A 19,117-nucleotide genomic window follows, 5' to 3' on the forward strand; every position below is an offset into this window, starting at 1 on the left:
GTGACACGTTCCTTTTTTGGCTTCAGGCTCCTATGATGTCACACTGTTCTGTTTCAACCCGTTAAGACGGAACATGAACTAAACTGCACCACTTAACGGCAATATGAGTTAGCACAGCTCATAAGAGAATGGGTCAGTGGACATGGAAAGCTGAAAACTGTCACATCCAGATGCTGAAAATAGACACTTTGACATGAGCGTGACACAACCCTCAGGAGCTGCAGCACAACAGTGATAAAAGTTTAGCTACTTGCTTAATTTGCACGAATAGGCCTCTCAAATCACCACACAGCTAGACTCTTGATTTTTATAATTGTTGGACTTTGATTTAAACCATTTTGCTTCTTAAAACAACCCAACGCTTCATTGTATAGGCAGTGAAAAGGTACCATTAAATACATTGCAATGGTCAAGTTAAGGCAGCATAGCTAAACTTCAATTGACAGTATTTGTCTTTCAGTGAGACTAATGCATTTAGCAATTTGTATGGAGAGCTGCAGCTAAAAGAGCTGCCTTTTTAGACTGGAGCAGAAGAGGAGACAGAACGTCGGTGTGAATACCTGGGAAAGCTTGAGCATATCGATCGAAGTAGCACAGCAAGTTCAATATGGTTTGTTATGATCTGACAAGCTGTTACTAAATATCTGGCTGAGGAGGCTGATACAGTCGGTACGTATTGATGTGTCACACATGGGTTTGACGCTCTTTCTGTAACTGCTGATGTAGCTAATCATCTTAAAGGCTAGAAGACCTTTTTCTAATGAGCATAATGAAAACATTCCCACCAACTTATTTAAAGTTCTGCTTATGGATTGAACACACTTTTTTTAAGCCGTTTTGTGGACCTGATTCGCCCCTGCTGGACTCAAGGTTAGTTTAATCCAATTATTCGTCTGTGTGACGTCATTAAAAGTATTTTACTGCACTAACTTGAGTCTCAGGTAGCTTTCGGGCAAACAAAGAGCATTAGTGGACTGAGAAGCATCACCAACTTATGTAAACTACTCAAGTAGTTTAGATGGAATCATGTTAGTTGATGAGAGATTCTGTGAGACGCCATTGATGTGTTGGTGTCTGTTGTGTGATGTAAAAACATTAAAATGTTCATATCGGTTCAAACTGTCCCCCTGTTTGTGGTCCCTCGGGGTTGAAACAATTGGAAAAGTGTGCTGACAGCCTTTAAATGGCCTAAACTGGAGCGATTCTGGGAGGAAACTTATCGACCCTGCTCACGAAAGAAGAAATCCAAGTTTTCTGACACTGACTAATCGCAGTCCAGCATACAGGCTGTCATGCTAGCTCAGCGCTGAGACGCTGGAAGAACCCAGGGCTCAGGGCAGTCAATTAGAGCCGCATGATCGAATAAGTCAGAGGCTGCATAACGTCCCTAGACAACGCACATAACATCACCAACATCTGCTGTTTGAAGAGGGGAATTTCCTCCCCAAGACTGGAACCACTTAGCCCAAAATGTTTTTGTCAGTGGTCTCTAAACGCCAATCGCTCTTACACGTGAACCCTCGGAAAATCTCCACTCAACAGGAAAGATTTTTGTGGCCGTGGCCGAATTTCAGTGACTCACTGTTGCGATTAAAATGCGACCGGAGGTGGGGGAGAACACACTCACCATGTCTGTGTCTGACACGGGCCCAAAACTCGTCACGTAGATGTTCGTCCTCACTTCTGTCACGCTCTCTGAGGGGAGACACAACAAGAAACAGGAAACAATTGAGCAAAGCCATCTTTGCCCCGGTAAGCCGATTGTTTGTGTCCATGAAAGGGAAAAAGTCCGTCTGCTGACATTTAACTAAGCTCGCGGAAATATGCCACTGTAATCAATGCTGCTCGGTTAAGACTTTTATCCTCTTGTTGACAGATTAATACCGATACCAACCGTGTTTTGTTTATGACTCTGAGATGAGCATTACACGCTTACATTAAGAATGTGGGCTTCAGCACCGTAACACTGGCTACATCACAAGTTCCTGGCTCAGAATCCTTCTTTTATTCCTCAAACGATGGTGTAAAGAACGCCGAGAGCAACTTCGCAGATGTTTTTTAAAGCCAACGGTTCATTAACGCGACCGCTGCTTTGGCTCCAGCCGGTTTGTCCACGACAGCATAAAATCTGCTTTGGGCGCGACCCAAGTCTTTATCTGTGGAGAGGAGACGTCTCATCTGACCCAAAATGATTTTAGTTGGTCTGCCCCTGAACATTTAACAGTAGCCGAAGGACTCTTGGCTCAGGAGTGAAACACAGCAGGTCGGCTTTAATGACTCTGCTGCCATCGCAAAATCTGCACCTATAGACGTCTTTGATATGATTAAAGTATCCCTCCAATTATCCTTGATTGTAATGTTGCATCCGAACCTCAACTCTACGAAGGATATTCCAGTTTTGTGGTTACAGACTGACTTTTTACTACACAAACCTCACAAATGATCTGATTGCGACATTAAATAGGGCACGACCTCAAAGTCTAGACAGCTCCAAATCTGCCCTCTGTGGCGTGGGATGAATCAGCTCCTCTGGGCCAAATGTGCGAAACAGGGTTTTGGACCGCTGGTGAGACAAATAGCCGCTCCCAGTGGCTCAACAACCGGTGAGTGATGAGCCCCTTTTCCGAAAGTGAAACAGATCCTCTGCTCTAACTGTGTCCTGGATCTAAGTGGCCACCCACGGGTGACACCGCCCATCCATTGGCAAAGGGCCCCCACGAGAGAGGAGATCCACTCCCACATTAATCATCGCTGCGACACAAATAGCTCCCACAAATATGTGATTATCACAACACCGAGTCAGCACTTTGCATGGGGGGGTATGAGTGTTTACAAACAATGCACTGGAGCGTAGGGCAGAGCTCATAGAGGGCAGTGGAAGGGGGCAAAATGCTCCTGGTTGATGCCCCTTTCTCTGACTGGACTGGACTGGACTGGACTGGACTGGACTGGACTGGAGGGAGGGAGGGAGGGAGGGAGGGAGGGAGGAGGGAGGGAGGGAGGGATGGATGGATGGATGGATGGATGGATGGATGGATGGATGGATAGATAGATAGATAGATAGATAGATAGATAGATAGATAGATAGATAGATAGATAGATAGATAGATAGATAGATAGATAGATAGATAGATAGATAGATAGATAGATAGATAGATAGATGGAGGGATGGGTAGTGCTGCACTTCAGTGCACCACAGCCAGCTGTGCAGTTAGTCGTTCAAATACAAATTGAAGCCATTGGGCCCATAAGCTCTGATGTGCCTCCTCATCTCCTTCAAGCTCTGCATTGAGGCAGAGGGCCACATTAACGTCTCTCTGGTTGGGGCCGTGGACTCCAAGTCATTTGGCTTGGTGGCTCCACAGCCTGCTGAACAGCCTCGTGGCTCCAGGAGCACTCAGCGGAGCAGAAATGACCATTCCAGCTGGCTGGCCGGGAAACAGCAGGGCACGCTTAGGCGTGCGGGGACGCTGTTATGTAGTGTGTTGTCCTTGGGGGGATGAGGAGGGGGCATTTGGATAAAATGGCATCAATTATAGAGATTTCCACTGACAAGCTTCTTTGCTGTGTGGATGCAGCTGAACAAAGATGTCCACCCATGGGAGAGCAGAGTTCTGACCTGAGATCAGGATAACCCTCCTGTGCTGTGGCACCAGTATGAGACACACAGTCTTCTAATGTCCTCAAGCACTGGGCACGTTTAGACCGAGCTCAGGGTTACAAAAGTTACAACCAGATACCAAATTAGCAAGCACCAACACAGTGAATGGACAAAAAAAACAGCTGATCAATGCTGAAATATTCATTTGGGCTGTTTTTTCTCTCTTTCAACCCTTTAAATTCATAAGAAGGAACACAACGCTTGGGGGCCTGCTTGACTGGTGCTCACCTCCCAGGCCAGGACGTAGCCTGTTGTCGTATCCATCCAGCAGCCTGTCGAGGATTCGGGTGAATATGGTGATGTTGTCCTTGCTGTCATCGGGTATCGGCTCTCTGTGTCCAACCACTGCCCTGCAGGAGGATGGAGACAGCAAAAAAGGTCAATAGAGCACCGCCGGAAAACCTGCTTACAATACAATAATTGCATTTTAAAGAAACTGTGAATTTCCCACCAAGCGAGAACTTAGATTTTGTTAAATAAATCTGAAATGACCATTGGCCACGTGTCACCCACTGCTTATTAATTTACCCCTGATGAAAAGGCCTCTCTACTTTATGTGGAACAGTGATGAGTTAATGAGAACTGGCTTTAATTAAACTTAAATCCCCTAAAGAGCTGATCTATAATATCCCAGTAATCACCCTTCAACAAGCGGCCCATGTCCTGCTGCACTATCGCAGAAGCAGCATTGTGCGGCTCACTTTAATGCTGGAATAATAACCAGAGTATTCAAAAGGAGCCGTGTTCTCTCAGCATCGATCACATCTGTCTTTGTGAGGCTTAGTCTGTCTCGGCTCCCCGCGAGAGTCTGTCAGTGCCACAGCCACATCCATTTCAATGCTAACTGGGCTAAAACGGCTACTTGGAACTTTCCTCCGCGGACAAAAACACTTCAGAACTTGGAATAGTGGAACAAAACGAGTCCAGTATAGTCGTGTGGCTTTTATGGACGTGTGCGCTTGTGAGAAACAACTACATATAAAATCAAGCCTCACACCCGCAAAGAGCACAGCATGTGTATAGCTGTTCCTAGCAACGACTGCCATTTTTAGCCCCAATTATAGTCTGGATTAGGAAATGTCAACTAACAGTGGCTGCATTTTGCTGAAATCCTAAGAAATCCTAAGAAGCCAGATGATGTCAGATATTACAGGCAGGTTAGCTCCATACTGAACACCACTGAGACTCAGTCTTTCAACTCCAAAGTCCTGATTTGCAGCTCACTGAGTTCGCTTGTCAAATCGGGACGGCACCTGACTGTATAATCAAGCTCCGCCAAATGTATGCTAAATTATGACAGCTTCTTGGTGTACTCATAAATATTTGAGAGTGAGGGAAAAAAATGCATTTCCTGCTTTTCATTTACACACCTTATCAAGAAACGCCAGGCAGACTCATTTGAGCTCAGATGCACCAAAATCCCCCAAAAACACACATGAAAAAAGCTTTAGGAGGGCCTTTGACAAGTTGAACGGCAATAGGCGATATCTTACTGAACGGGAGTCACATATCAAACAAAAGGCCTGTTTGGCCTTTCTGACAGAAGCTGCGGAAATGAATGAGGAACCTTTGGAGGTGGAGAAATCACTCCACGCTAAAAACATTCACTTCAGAAAAAAAACAAAAAATAAAGTGCTTTTGTTGCAGAGTGTTAGCATCTGCGTGCTTCACTAAAACACAGTAAAGCCTCCCTCCCTCACACACACACGCGCACACACACACACACACACACACACACACACACACACACACACACACACACACACACACACACACACACAATTTGGAGCCAGCTGCTTAAATTCCCTGATGAGGATAAAGAAAATTTGACACAATTTGTTGTTAAAACACGAGTTCTGCAATAATGGGGGCTGCACCACTCTCCTTCTTCATATCCCCTTTATTTTTCATGTTGAAAGAAACAGAATAAAACAATTCATCTGTACTAGAAATGGATTGTTATTCATTAAAAGTTGCCTAAGGAAGAAATATGACAAACTCACTACAGATATACTGCGATGCACTATATAGTCCCGCTTCAATGTGATGCTAGGTCAGGTTTTCATAATGTTTATATAGATTTTTTTAATAATTTAACCATCATGCTGACAAGTTCTATATTATATACAAGAATATATTATATTTGCTGATACAGCCAAGATATATTGGTGAGAATAGAGCATGAATTTATGCACTAGAACAGTGTTCTTGTCTCCAGGTTACGCTGAGGCAGATAGGATTTGCACACTTTCATCACATTAAAAAAGACGTGCCAGTTTTGGGCCATGTTAGTTCATACTGTCTGTAACCTTTTTCCACGTTTTGCCTGTAAAAATGTTGGGGAAAACACAAAAACGACCCGTCAGCCACACATCACAAACCTGGCGCCGTAACCAAATAATGTTGGCAATATAAAACAAATATCGCTTAATATTTCTCTTCTGTGTCTATTTCGCTGACAGTAACAGACTGTTACCAAGAGCACCCGGAGACAGCTTCTATTCTTTTAAGAGGACGTTTGACAAACCTGACAACCCATCAATGCCACATCCCACAACACCTCAAACAATGGAGCAGTGAAACGTGACACTATTAACCTCAAGCAGGTATCAACACTGTTTTTTCCTTGGCCCAATTATATTTGACACCTTCTTCCATCGCGAATTGCTAAATGAATCCACAGTTTTTGCGCATTTAATAACTTCACCGGGAAAAAAATTGCTTTGAGCGTACTCTCCGATGCAACGTTTTCATGTTGTCAGCACAGGACGGGGGATTTTAAGACATTCAGGTCAACGTTATTACCCTGTGAAATCCAAGGTTACTAATTTCCCCAGCTTCTGTTTAAGTCATCCCCTTAAGTATGGCTAAATCCCAGGGATCTACACCGCTCCTCGGCTGAAACGAAGACACAGAACGTATTTGGGAGACTGTAAAATATTAAACTCCTGCACGAACGTTCGCTGTTTAGAGGGTACGTTGTCAGCCGTGTATGCTTTTACTCTGCCGGTTTTATGAATGTTGCAGAACACAGAGTTGCAAGTTCCTGCTGGACTGTTCGGGTCCTCTGTGGTGGCTCATTCAGGGACTTTTTTAGGCTACTGGAAACAAATAAGTAAATAAATATATAAGCATGTGTAGGCTGGGCGGATGTGCTGAGGACTGGATCTCCTTAGAGGTTAGTGACCCAGTGGACCGCTCTGACGGGTGAGGAACCAGAAGCTCGGCCGGGGGGCTGGGGTGGGGTGGGGGGGTTTTGGTATCTCGGGGTGATCCCAGCCAGGAGGTGTGAGGAGGCATGGAATGAGGAGGAGAAGAGCGGTGAGATCGTGAAGTGATTTCCTGAGCCGGGCAGTTTTCCAAAATATTCCGGTAAATCACGAAAGGATTAAAGTTCTTTCCAACTTGCCTCATTTTTTTTTATCGCTTTCATAAAAAAGGATTGACTGTAACTGTAAAGAATATTGAGAGCAGCAGAAAGGACAAATTCACAGTTGTAAATACTGGAGCGCCACACACCTCCGCTCCGGCCATGTGGTTGGTTCAGTGACTGACTTGGTCAGTGATCCTTTATCCTTTAAGCAGTGTGCAACGTTTTGATTAAATCCTAGTGTGAGCGCAGCGGGGCACGTTTCATTATGAGCTGAAGGCCAACGGGAAAGTCAACCTATTAAACGTGCGGTCCGTGGACTGCAAGTGGATCGGATCCCAGCACGTGATTTCATTTTTACATCATCTGAACCTGACCATAAGTCTCATTTTACCTTTTTGATGACTCTCGGCTGCCATTTATACCGTTTTTATGCGCTTTATGCTTGCGATTCTCACTTTTCTGTGCATTCACATATCTATACTCTGCAGGGGGGGGAAATGTGCGTGTTTGATGTAAGTGCACCACATCCAGCTGTGCTGCAGCCTGCGATTTCAGTGGGCCGGACACCTGGTCATTGCACGTTTCACGCTTCTCTGCCACGGCAGCGCAGACTCAGTGGGGGTCGTTTCCTCTCTGGATGTGTGGGAGCGGTACGACCTATAAAAATACCTGTTGCCACTCTCTTTCTGCATTTGAGTGAGAAGGTTCCTACAACTGTAGGACAACAAATCTTAAAAAAGATACTGGTACTTTTTGCCAAGTTTCATGTTCCACTGACTTCCTGTCCCCTTTAAAAGGATTCAAACACCCCTATTTTCAGGAAACCCGGAGTTTATTTTCTGTGAACCGTCCTCTCTTTCATCACGCAGTCTCTCTGATTTACTCCCATCCCAGTCCTAACAAACATTTGGCTGCAGATCCCACTCATGAATCTTGAATTCACTCTGTCTGCTGCGATGTGTGATAAGAATCCCAATATTTTAATGCTACGGTGCCCACACCGCCGAGTGGAGGGGGTCCGGGAGTGCTGTGCAGAGGAAACATGAAGGACGCCGATGCCTCTTTGCTGTTGTGTTATTGGGGCGCTGCTTCATTTATAATACAGACGTACGTTCACTCCTGTCATCTGACTTCCAGAATGAGGAGGTGTGTGCTGGGGGAGGGGAAGTCTAATTATCACATTCTTTATAATTGAACACTGAATTCCAAGGTTGGCTCCATGCACGAGTTAACCTTTCCAGCATTACTAATCTTCGCCACCAGATCCTCCCACTTCCATTCTGCCCCAGTCAATCAACAATATGCTGATGATGTTACGCAGCAACCCATCATGCGGCACGTAGCCTCTCACCGACAGCTCACTCAAAGCCTCGACAATGTGACTGATTTCCCTTGTTTGTTTCTTTCTTCTGTCCTCATCTTGTCTGTTTCTGTCTGATAATGCGCATGCAAAGAAGCAAAGGGATGGCGGCGGCAGTGGAGGGTGTGGGGGTGCGACAGCTGCTGGCTTTACCCGATTCAGTGTTTCGCTCCCAAACCTACAACGCGTCATCCTCCACCTTTGGAGAGATCTGCACTAACAACCTATTTTGTACAGTTGGAGCTTAATACCATGTGAACACATGTCATTTTGATCATTGTAAGATGGTGTTTTGTTGGTTTCGTGTCAGTACCTCATGAGGTGGAGGCGGCAAACCTTCAGAATCCTTCCCATCAGTTTCAGACGCTCACGCTAGAAAGGCTTCTTAAATCTATTAAGTGGACACTGGGTTCTCTCTGGATTGAAGTTTAGAGGTCCACAGATGACGGATTCTGGGGTATTTGCCTCAAACTCCTTAAATGGTTCTTTAACCATGTTTGCGTTGTAGCAGGAGCATTATCCTGCTGGAAGAGGCTACAGAGAATATAGTTCCATATAAGATCCACATGGATGATAGGACTCAAGGATTTGGCAGGGGACGAGGCACTGGTCCGTGGCCATGCAGCTCTATATACGACTCTTTATTCAGACACCTTTCTGTCAGAACCAGCATCAAACGCCCTCAAAGCCAAACTCTTACCCATTTTTTTCTGTTTCTGACACTTAAACTTTGAAGACAAAGTTAATGTCTGATATATTTATATAATATATCCCAGGGGCCATGATGAAAGATGGTGATTATATTCAGTTTAGCTGGCAGTTTCTGCAGTTTCCAATAGTTCCAGTTAAGGTAGAAGTGGAGGCCAAGTTAAAGTCGCCTGCACGGATCCCAGTGATCCTCATTAGGAAGCTAAAGTTAGAGAAACTCAACAAGTGCGGTGTTCTCAGATAGTGGAAATCAATGACCAAATGTAAATTTACAGCGAGTACCAGGAGCAAATTGGCCAACAAAGCACTTCTATCTGACTGGCTATGGGGGCAATGGGAGATTTAAAAAAAGCCAGCCATGACTGTTGTGTCTGCTGGCTCAATAATTTCTTGTAGCTCGTCCCAGATCTGCCTTAATGGTCAGCCGGTTTCTGTGACTCAGGTGCTGAAGGCCAGCCTTGACTCCTTTACAATCCACCCACACAAGTTCTTAGCTGTAAAACTACCTTGTGAGATCAAGGATTTTTATCAGTTTTGCAAAGACCTCGGTGCCCGTGATCTCTGGCTGGCTTCAATTTATTGCCTTGGCAACCGAGGTCAGGGAGTTAGCATTTCCGCAGCCGTGTTTCCAGACGTTCTGCGTTAACGGTAAATTAGTAACGTGACGAATGGCGGCAGTTATATTTAACATTTCACAGATACGTTTGTAATTAACGTGTTCCACGCAGGTGGGAAAATGAGAAACAGTTCATGTAGCGCAGGAAGCACCTCGGTGAAAAGCGCTGGATAGAATAATGCATCACTTGCTACAGCAGGAAGTGATCCAGCACAGATAGGATCTGGAATGGGAGGTATCAATGTTTGTGACATCAACCCAGTTTCTGAGGCATTTTTAGAACAAAAACAGCCGTACCTCCGTCACTCGCAGCACTCGTCTGCTGTATCTACTGGGATAAGGAAGGCACAATCACCTGCATCAGCAGCACTGAAGACGTCATTTGTTACTGTAAGGAAGCTCAATAACAAGCCGCTCCTCGCTCAGTTTTTTTTCACGACAAGGCTGGAGACAGATTCACGCTAGATTAAAAACAACCCGAGACCTGACGGGGTTGTGGATGGCATTTACCTTGGAAAATTGAAAATCTTATCGCAAATTCTAAAGAAGAAAGTGCACACTTAGCTGGATATGGAATTCATAAATGTATCTGGACCATATTGGCTTTAGCTTTGCAGATATTTACATCAATCATGGACTGCACGCACACACACACACACACACACACACACACACTCACACAGACACATACACACGTGCACACTGGTCTTTTTATGCTCATGTGGGTGGCTATGCTACATCCTTGACACCAGGGTCCTCTGATTGTTTTCCATTTCTGTAACACGTGTTGCTCATCTCTCAGCGCTCCATTCAACATTTTTCCCACCCAGTCTCTAGCAGAAAATGTCAATATTTCCAACCCATTTCAGGAGCTAAAAGCTTCACGCTCTATTAATCTAGAGCCCATTTCTCCCATATACCTGCTTTTGTTAAGTGCCCCTCTCTAATTTATAAATGTGCCATTTCATAAATTGGGCAAATGATGCTTTATTTGATGTGATTAACTTTGTGCTCACAACTCCAAAGAACACAAATTTGATTCCTCACTGCAAACCTGTAAAGAAATGTGCTGGAATTTAAAGGATGATGTTAAAACTAAGACCTCAAAATTGTGTATCCACACAACTGTTGAGACAATGTGTGCAAACTAAAAATGGAAGAAAGTCACAAGAGGGGGACAACACCTGGTCCAACCTCTGCAGCCCAAAACAACTGGATTTTTGTCTGTTTTCCTTCGTGCACTCACTGGCATCCTCAAATTTTTGGTATCAAAAGATAGTTCCACATCTTCAGAACTGCTGATGTCACCTCATGCAATTATCCTCCCCACAATCTTCCTCACAAATTTATTTTGCTGGATCCTGCGAAAGCTCCTCTTCTGCTTAAATGTTTGTGGACACAGGATTTACAGTAGTTAACAAAGCTTATCATTAATGCCTATTTCCTGTTTAACAGGATACCATAAAGTGCTAATCTGTGAGCAAATCAACATCGATAATCTATTACACAGCCACATGATTACAAGGATGTGCTGGCCAATAACGGTTTGCTTAATATATATATATAGCTTAAATATTTTCAATTCACAGCTTACGTGGTTTTCGGAATTGGGTGATTTACTGTAGAGGCTGGTTTTACACAGGCTGGGGGAACCTACCCACCCTGCAGGGGATATGAAATGGTCTGTATCCAAGATCCTTTTTCAAGACTATATAAGAACACTCATATTTTGCTTCTGTGTTCTTGCCTTTTGTACGTTGTGGCATATCCACAACTTCTTGCTTGTAGTTTTAGAGATCAGACAACCACTGTAGCCAGGAGCAGAACATAATGGGTATTGGGGGAACAGCTCACCTGCATTTGTTTGCAACATTTGAAAAGAAACATGTGGCGTATGTGGCATCAGCCTCAGTAAACAGAATCACATAAAAGCAGATTTGATTTCAGACTACAGACTTCTCAACCACCCACCTACGCACAGCCTTGAAAAAAGCCTTTGTTCCACACACTCAGAGTAATTCTGGGAGAAATTACGCATAGAAAGATTTGAATCTGTATTGAAGTGACTGTTTAGCCACAGCCAGACTTCAAATGGAATCGTGGGTGAAAGACTGAATGTACCGAATGGTGTGTTCTGAGGGGAATCAGACAGAAGCAGGGCTTCGACCGTGGTAATGAAAGAAATACATCTAAATACGAGTGAACATGTTTGTCTTCTTTCTTGACAGGCTGTTGTTTGTTCACTGTCCAGGCACCTTGTGGGGAAATCCATTTAAGACTCAGTTTGATTCATGCCTGCTGGGGTTTCCCACTGATTGGTCACTTTAAAGATCGCCAGGCAAACTCACTATATCGATAAAAAACTTGCCTGGATCTTGGAAGCAATTAGAGAACAGATCAATGACATTTTTTGAAGATTTTTTTTGGCCACAATGACACAACAATACCATCCGTACAGGCATCAAATAAACTTTCTGTAGGAACATCAAGCATTTTTAGGTCTGACCAGTTAAAAACAGTCATATTGTGGATGGTTTTCTGTGTTTCTATAATGTCCTGTAAAATATCGGCTGTTTGTGGCACCGTGTTGCTAATTCGGGTGACTCGATACAACGTAAATTGGCTGTTGATCTGTAATGTACAGGAAGCAGCGTGATCTTCAGGGCTGATTGATACACTGATGCTATAAACACTATACAACCATGCAATTTTCAACAGCTGTAGGCCTTTTCTAAACCTATCTGTAAAATAAAGACCGAGTCAGCCAAACTGAGCATTTAATCTTAGGAGCAACGGCAGCGCTCTCTGGTACCACTTCGACCTTTTTGTACTTAAACTAATTGTGCGTACATGCAATTCTGCAGGGCTGAGATTGATATGACAGGAAGTTGGCCTGACCCGCTGCTTTACACCCACAAAGACGACTTGAGTTCTGACTGACCTTCACTATAAAAACGGCTCCATTGCTACTTCTAAAAATAGCAGTGCCTATCTTACATTCAGTGAGAAAATGGCAGTGTAGTATTATATTTGTAGCTGGTAAACTCAATCATTACACATCATAATTATTGATCATTTCTGATCCTGGGAAACTCACCCCAAACTCACCTCGGGCTTGTTGTATGAGTTGTTTTGTGCGGTCATTCAATCAGTAAAGTGGCTCGGCTGTGAATGCATTGCCCTTGTCTGGACCTGTGACACAGTAACCTTGACAACACCACCAAAATGCAATGGTGTCTGTTGACCAGGTCGCATCTCAAAGCGATCCCACGCAGAATGAATAATTTATGGGCGTTTGCGATTAAGGAAAAGGGGGTCGAGGCCAGTCAAATTCAGACCCAATCTGGAGCCAAAGTGTATGGCTGGAACTCTCATTCTTAACGCTATTGATTATGTGCCATGTTAGCTAGCAGGTTGGTAATAGATGATACACAAAGCAGACATCAAGAGCGTCTAAGTGCCCTCCCTTATTAGATGTTGGCTGAGGACAAGGATGGTGGAAGTTTGGAGGTGAAGGCGAGCGGATGGATTTCGTCACCAGTGTGAAAACACACTTGTTTGGATGTAATACATGGATTCTAGGGAATAATAACATAATCAGCTGCGTTTTCAGTGGGGAGAAAAAGAGGAAATTTGGTGAGGTGCGGAATGACAGACCCTTATACAGAGGATTTGTCTGTCACACCTTAATCCGTTAGGAAACTCTCCCACAGCCTCAGCTATGGCAAAGCCGATTTGGGAGGTGCTGATAGCATCGGCAGGCTTCAGGGAGGTGGCGGATCTCACAGGCAGGAGCGCAGTGCTGATACGACACCTTCTGCAACGTATTCCTGTTTTGAAGATTATTTCTAAACTTCTGCAACTTGAACTTTACTGGCCAATTAGCGCTCAAAGTGGGATTATCGACATTGTTACAGAGACATTTGATTCTGTCAATAATTTTTAGTCAGATTTAACAAACTGATGGTGCCAGTTATTTATTTTCCAAAGAAGACATCTGACTGAGGATTCAACACTGGTGCAGAGTGGTTTTATATTCAAATGCTTAAAAATATTGATACTAGCTGATGTTTTTCCTGGTCTCATGTAGAGAGAGATGCTACAGGATCACCTTAACAAGCTTTTGGTTTAATTGGGAAGAAAATGGAGTCAAAGTTCGGGACAAACGGCTGCTCCTGGCGGATGGAATTTCGCCCCCACACCTCCACATCATGGTCACTACTGACTCCAAACGCCGTCGCACGCACAAACTGGCAGCACTCATATCCCTGTTTGTTTCTGACCAGTGAGAATAGAACTGTGTCATCAATCTTAATCAAATGGTTTCTAAAGGACGCTTGCTGATTGACCACAATACTGCGAAGACTGCTGGGAAAGAAAATCTTTGATTTTATAGCTCTCTGAGTTTTGTCAGTGACAAATTGCCAGGAATCCTTTTTATGCTGGAGAAAATTTAAAACTATCGACATGTTCTTGCATCCCCTGAGGACATACAGCCGAATCTATCCACAGCTTTGACTTAGAACGTAATAAGGGCTCATTTTGTGCCAACATTACATTTCCCCATGAGCACAAACAATCTCAGACCAGCGCACACGATGATTCGATTACGGTACGAGGATGCCAACAGCAAGCTTTGCCCTGAGTGGTTGGCGGTGATTTGCATACAATACATTTAGGTCCTTGAATTACAGCCGAAGCTGGCTCCTTTTCTGAGATCTTGCCAGGCTCGACCATCACTCTGGCCACATTGTTTAATTTAATAAACGCAATTACAACCTCTGTGTGCTCGGAACAACCAGGCAGAGCCAAGTGGCACAAAGAGGAAGTGAACTGGGCTAATCCCTGTCACACTGGTCTGATTTCCTTCCTCAGTCGGCTTTCTCCCAGGTTGGGTGAGCTTTTCCCGATGTGCAAAGTCTTTAATGTGATTTACACTGCACCCCCCCTTCCCCCACGGCTAATGTTTGGCTTGACTGTTGGAGGCTGATTGGAAGGACCAAACCCAGATGATAGAATTTTGGATATTTCATGTTTATAATATGACATTTAATCTGATTAGAGTAATCTGATATCAGTCTGTGATGGTGTTGTCTGGTGAATCTGATTGATAAAAGAATTTCTTATAACAAATCACCAGGATCAAAGCAGCAGTGTGAAGAAAGAAAAGGAAAAGGTGAGGGGGAGGTAAATAACATCCAGTCTGCACTGTACCTGGCTTCAGGGAGGAGGATGAGGAGCAGGAGGAAGGTCAGCAAAGCCAAATCCAGTGATCTGCGCTTCCAGTGTGTATCAGCCATGTCAGCTGGACCTGAAGACTCCTGAGAAATTTGAGGGAAATGAGACAATGACTTGAGAATATAAATAAATAAGAAAAATATATCATTAAAATAAATAACATGACTCTGCTCAGTTTAATTAAACAGGCCTCAAGTTATTGACAAAGGCTGTTTTATTCAGGCCTCAGTGAATCCATTTGTGATTTATTCTCTTGCTCTTGAGTGATTAATGAGTCTGTTTGCTCTTGAATTCATAGCACAGACATTTTATAGCTAACAGCATGTCGAGCAACAACATGGTGCAAGGCTTTTAATGGTTTCACATCAATCAAAAAGTGTTTTGGAATTTTACAAGAGACAGGGAATAAAAACAATATTGGATTGAGTAATTTGTTTCATAAAACGGGCAGAGAGAAGAAACAGGTTCAAGTTTTATTTCTTTGTTCCAACGCAGCCCTAATAGTGATAGTTCATGATATCAAACATATGTTCAATCTATTCTTTCCAGAGTTTTTTCCTGTTTCAGTGTTACTGAGCCCATATAAACCTTCAAAACTTTTCACCTTGAGCGGAGTCATGTTACGTGTTCACACCCAGCTGTTTGTCTCCCCTCCCGCTCAGCAGTGAGCAGGAGAGGCAGTAATTAGTGTAGGTAATGATATTCACCAGCACGCTGTCTGCTGCACCTGTCTGGAGGAAACCTTCTCCTGCACGTCTCTGCCTGCTGATCCATAACATACTCGGTTTACATGGCAACGGTTGGATAATGAGCATCAAATTAGGCACGATATCAGATCTACTTAGTATCACGTTCCATTAGCTGTCTCTATCCTTCAAGATTCACCTGGATTCGCTTCTAATTTTGCACAATATATCAGAAAATATAACCGAGATATTCGGACTGGATCGCAGCTTTTCCACACACAAATGTGAGCTATAGTTGCCCCCCCCCCCCCTAAACACAACACTCAGCAGGGCACAATGATCTCTGCTAAAAATTATTATTTGTAATTACTGAATGTGGCTGCAGGCTGGCCATTATAAAAATCAATTCAGTGACCCCTTGTGCTGCTGGATCCGGTTTAAAGCAGTGATGAAGTGATGAAGTGATGAAGATGAGAAATGCTGGAGCCGAAGCACAGCTGGGATGAGCTGAAAAAGCTGCCATTGTGCTTTGATGACACTTCGGTTCCCTTTACATTACCACAATACAGAGAGGAGAGCACATATAGAAAAGAGGTATGTGCTCTGTATATGTGTGTGTGTGTTGGGGCTTGCATTTACAAATCCAACACAAACACAGAGTGCTATTCTACAGGAGATGAAACCACTTCTAGGCACAAACTTTTGTATTGATTTTAGCACAAATGCAGCATGAAAGTTGCTGCCGACGATGCTGTTGATGCTGTTAATTGATGCTATCAAGAACCAAGAACCCCTTCTGCTCCTGAAATCGAAATCAGCCATAAGAGATGTGGACTTTACCTGTTGCGGGCTCTCGTTAAAACCTCTGCACTAAACAGTAAAACGGTACGTTTCTGGTCAGATAAATGCTCACGAAACGTCGGGTTTACAGAAGACACGTTTCCTCTAGAAAACAATGTTAACCAATGCCGCTGCGGGGGAGTCGTCACGGCACACTCACTGTACACAGCAGGCATTACGTGTAATTAATAAAACGATGTCCCGCTGTCATTAATTAAGCTCCCATAATTAATTTTCTATACTGCCCTAATTTCATTATAGGACCGGACTCTACGCAGTAACACGACCAGTGACAGAAAGTCCAAATATCAACAAGCTCAAACTAATCTAACATTTGGGTCATTTTGAACACACTCATCTAAACCTGACTCACAGGAAACGCAGCCAATTAAAACAGATGAGTCGAAACACCACCCCCCTCCCCCACCAAAATGCTCCTTTTTATCAAATGTTAAGCTCAAGGGCAGCAGGAGCTCTCAGACTGTGTCAAATTAAACCAGCCTCGTGTAGCTCGACGAACGCTGACAAAACCGCGGGCAGCTCCTTATTTCTGCCGACCTTCCCCAGTAGATGCTCTGCATATTAACTTAAGGTTGAAAATAATTCAGGAGCCTCATCCATAAAACATGTTATGCCCCCATAAAAAGGCCAGGACAACCACTGAAATCGGATCGATCCTCTCCTCGCTGTCTGGAATTGCAGTGCTGATGTCCCGGCGCATTTATCCCGATGTTACCTCGTCCCCGCTGCAAACAGACCACCGTTAGATCTGTGCCATCTTTGAGGATATACACGTGCTGAATGAAACAAACCTTTTCAAAAACCATTGATTGCTCTAGTCCTCAAGGCTCGCCCATAACTGGCAGTCACCAAAGGAACGATCTCATTAAAGAGGTGCCGAATAAATTTGTGCACAAATGCGCACACACAAAAAAAAGCAAAGAATGGATTATCAATATTTAAACAAACGTTCCCAGTCCGTGCTGCGACGAAACGTGGTGCAGAACCGTGACCAGACGGAGTTGAACAACAAACGCTTCCTATGTGAATAAAGCTCTGAAAGCCTGGCTGCTGGCCCACCCTCGTCTGGGGCCCCACATCCGATTTACCAATACCTGTCATGCAAATGAGCGGCTCAGCGTTCCCCGCGGCTCGGATTGTGCTTGAAACAGTATGAAGGCAGCGGCAAAAAGGCATCGGCGCCTTTGTTGGCAAATTAAAAATAGCTTGCCCGAGGTGCCACTAAAAGCACCCTCCATCTCGTAGCCCCCCCGCCCCAGCATTTACCTGCAATTTTGCTGTGAAAAATAAACATGGAGAGAAAAAATGTCCACAGCTTTTTATAGGGAAGGTCAGCAGAAGTGGGCGAGCTGTGAGAAGTCAGTTTTCATTCCTTTTAACTGTTTGAATGTCATTCATTAATTAAAGGCTATCAAATGTGATATTTCATTCCAAAAATCATTTTGGCACTTCTATCCCAACTCTGTGGACATGGTTCGTCAATAAACCCCACAGACTTCAGTAATTGTTGAATATAGGACACAGCTCGGTAACCATCTAATCTCTGTTTCGTTGAGCTCAAAATAGCCCCAAACCTGTCACATTTGATGGTCGTGCGCTGAACGTTCACTACTCTGTCAGTGTAAGTGAATGCAAATGTGCAAAACTGTTGTTTATAGGGTCGATTTGGCAGCCAGTTATCCCCGTAAACATTTGCAAAAAAAAAAAGAATCTATCTGATATCAAGTGAGGATCGATCTTCATTACGTTAGCACAGAAAGCTAACATAAATAGTCCAGGAACTGAGCAGGTGAAACATGGAACCCAGAGCACAGGAGGCTCCAATGACTGATGACAGCTTTTGTTTTGGGGCTGAGGGCCTTAATATGGTCATTAGAGCTGATGATCACTAATTGATCAATGTATTAAACTGGCAGACAGCAGTATTTCCACTGGGACCCACTGTGTCAAAGCACACCCACACACACTCACGCACACACACAGACACACACAGACACACACAGATTTCCACTGGCATTTGCACATTGTGCTTTGCCAATGTTTGTATTACTGAATGTGAGCGTAAGTAACTACTCAGAGGTGTTGAAAGCAACTATAAAACTAAAAAGGCCCAACTGTCAAACTAAAACCCAGTTTAGACCAAGTTAAATATGTTCACTCTCCTTTGAATCCAAGGTCGGGAGTCTTGATGGATGTTTCCATTATCGCCAAACTTGGCCGCACTGAAAATAATAATGGTTTTCACTTGCCAAGATCTACTGAAGGGGCCTGCTCCCTTTGGACGGTGCATCTTCAGAGGTGGAGAGAAGTGTGACATCTTGTATTTGCATAGAATTAATTAAAAGGGGGGGGGGGGGTATTTTTACGGAAAAAGATGAGGACTTCATGCTTCATGCATGAATTTAGAGTGACTATAATGACCCGCAAAAGGAGACCAGTGAAAGTAAAACTTAAACATCAGCTGAGCTGCAAACTATTTTCTGAGGGGGGAGGGGGCACAACCTGCGAGCTGAAGACCTCTCTGGGGAGAAAGCAGCACACGTGAAGCGGACGTGATAGTGGACAAGGCAAGGCTTTCAGGAACTCAGAAGAACAGGCAGCCATTGAAACAGCA

General features: G+C 44.0%; 1 pseudogene; it reads right to left on the bottom strand.

Annotated features, from left to right (window-relative positions):
* LOC101076894 (gamma-aminobutyric acid receptor subunit alpha-3-like) overlaps nucleotides 1-17,544 on the bottom strand; it is a 38,923-nt pseudogene extending 21,379 nt beyond the window's left edge.
* Nucleotides 17,545-19,117: the final 1,573 nt, after the last annotated feature.

Source organism: Takifugu rubripes, unplaced genomic scaffold (assembly GCF_901000725.2).
Source record: "Takifugu rubripes unplaced genomic scaffold, fTakRub1.2, whole genome shotgun sequence".
Classification (NCBI taxonomy): domain Eukaryota; kingdom Metazoa; phylum Chordata; class Actinopteri; order Tetraodontiformes; family Tetraodontidae; genus Takifugu; species Takifugu rubripes.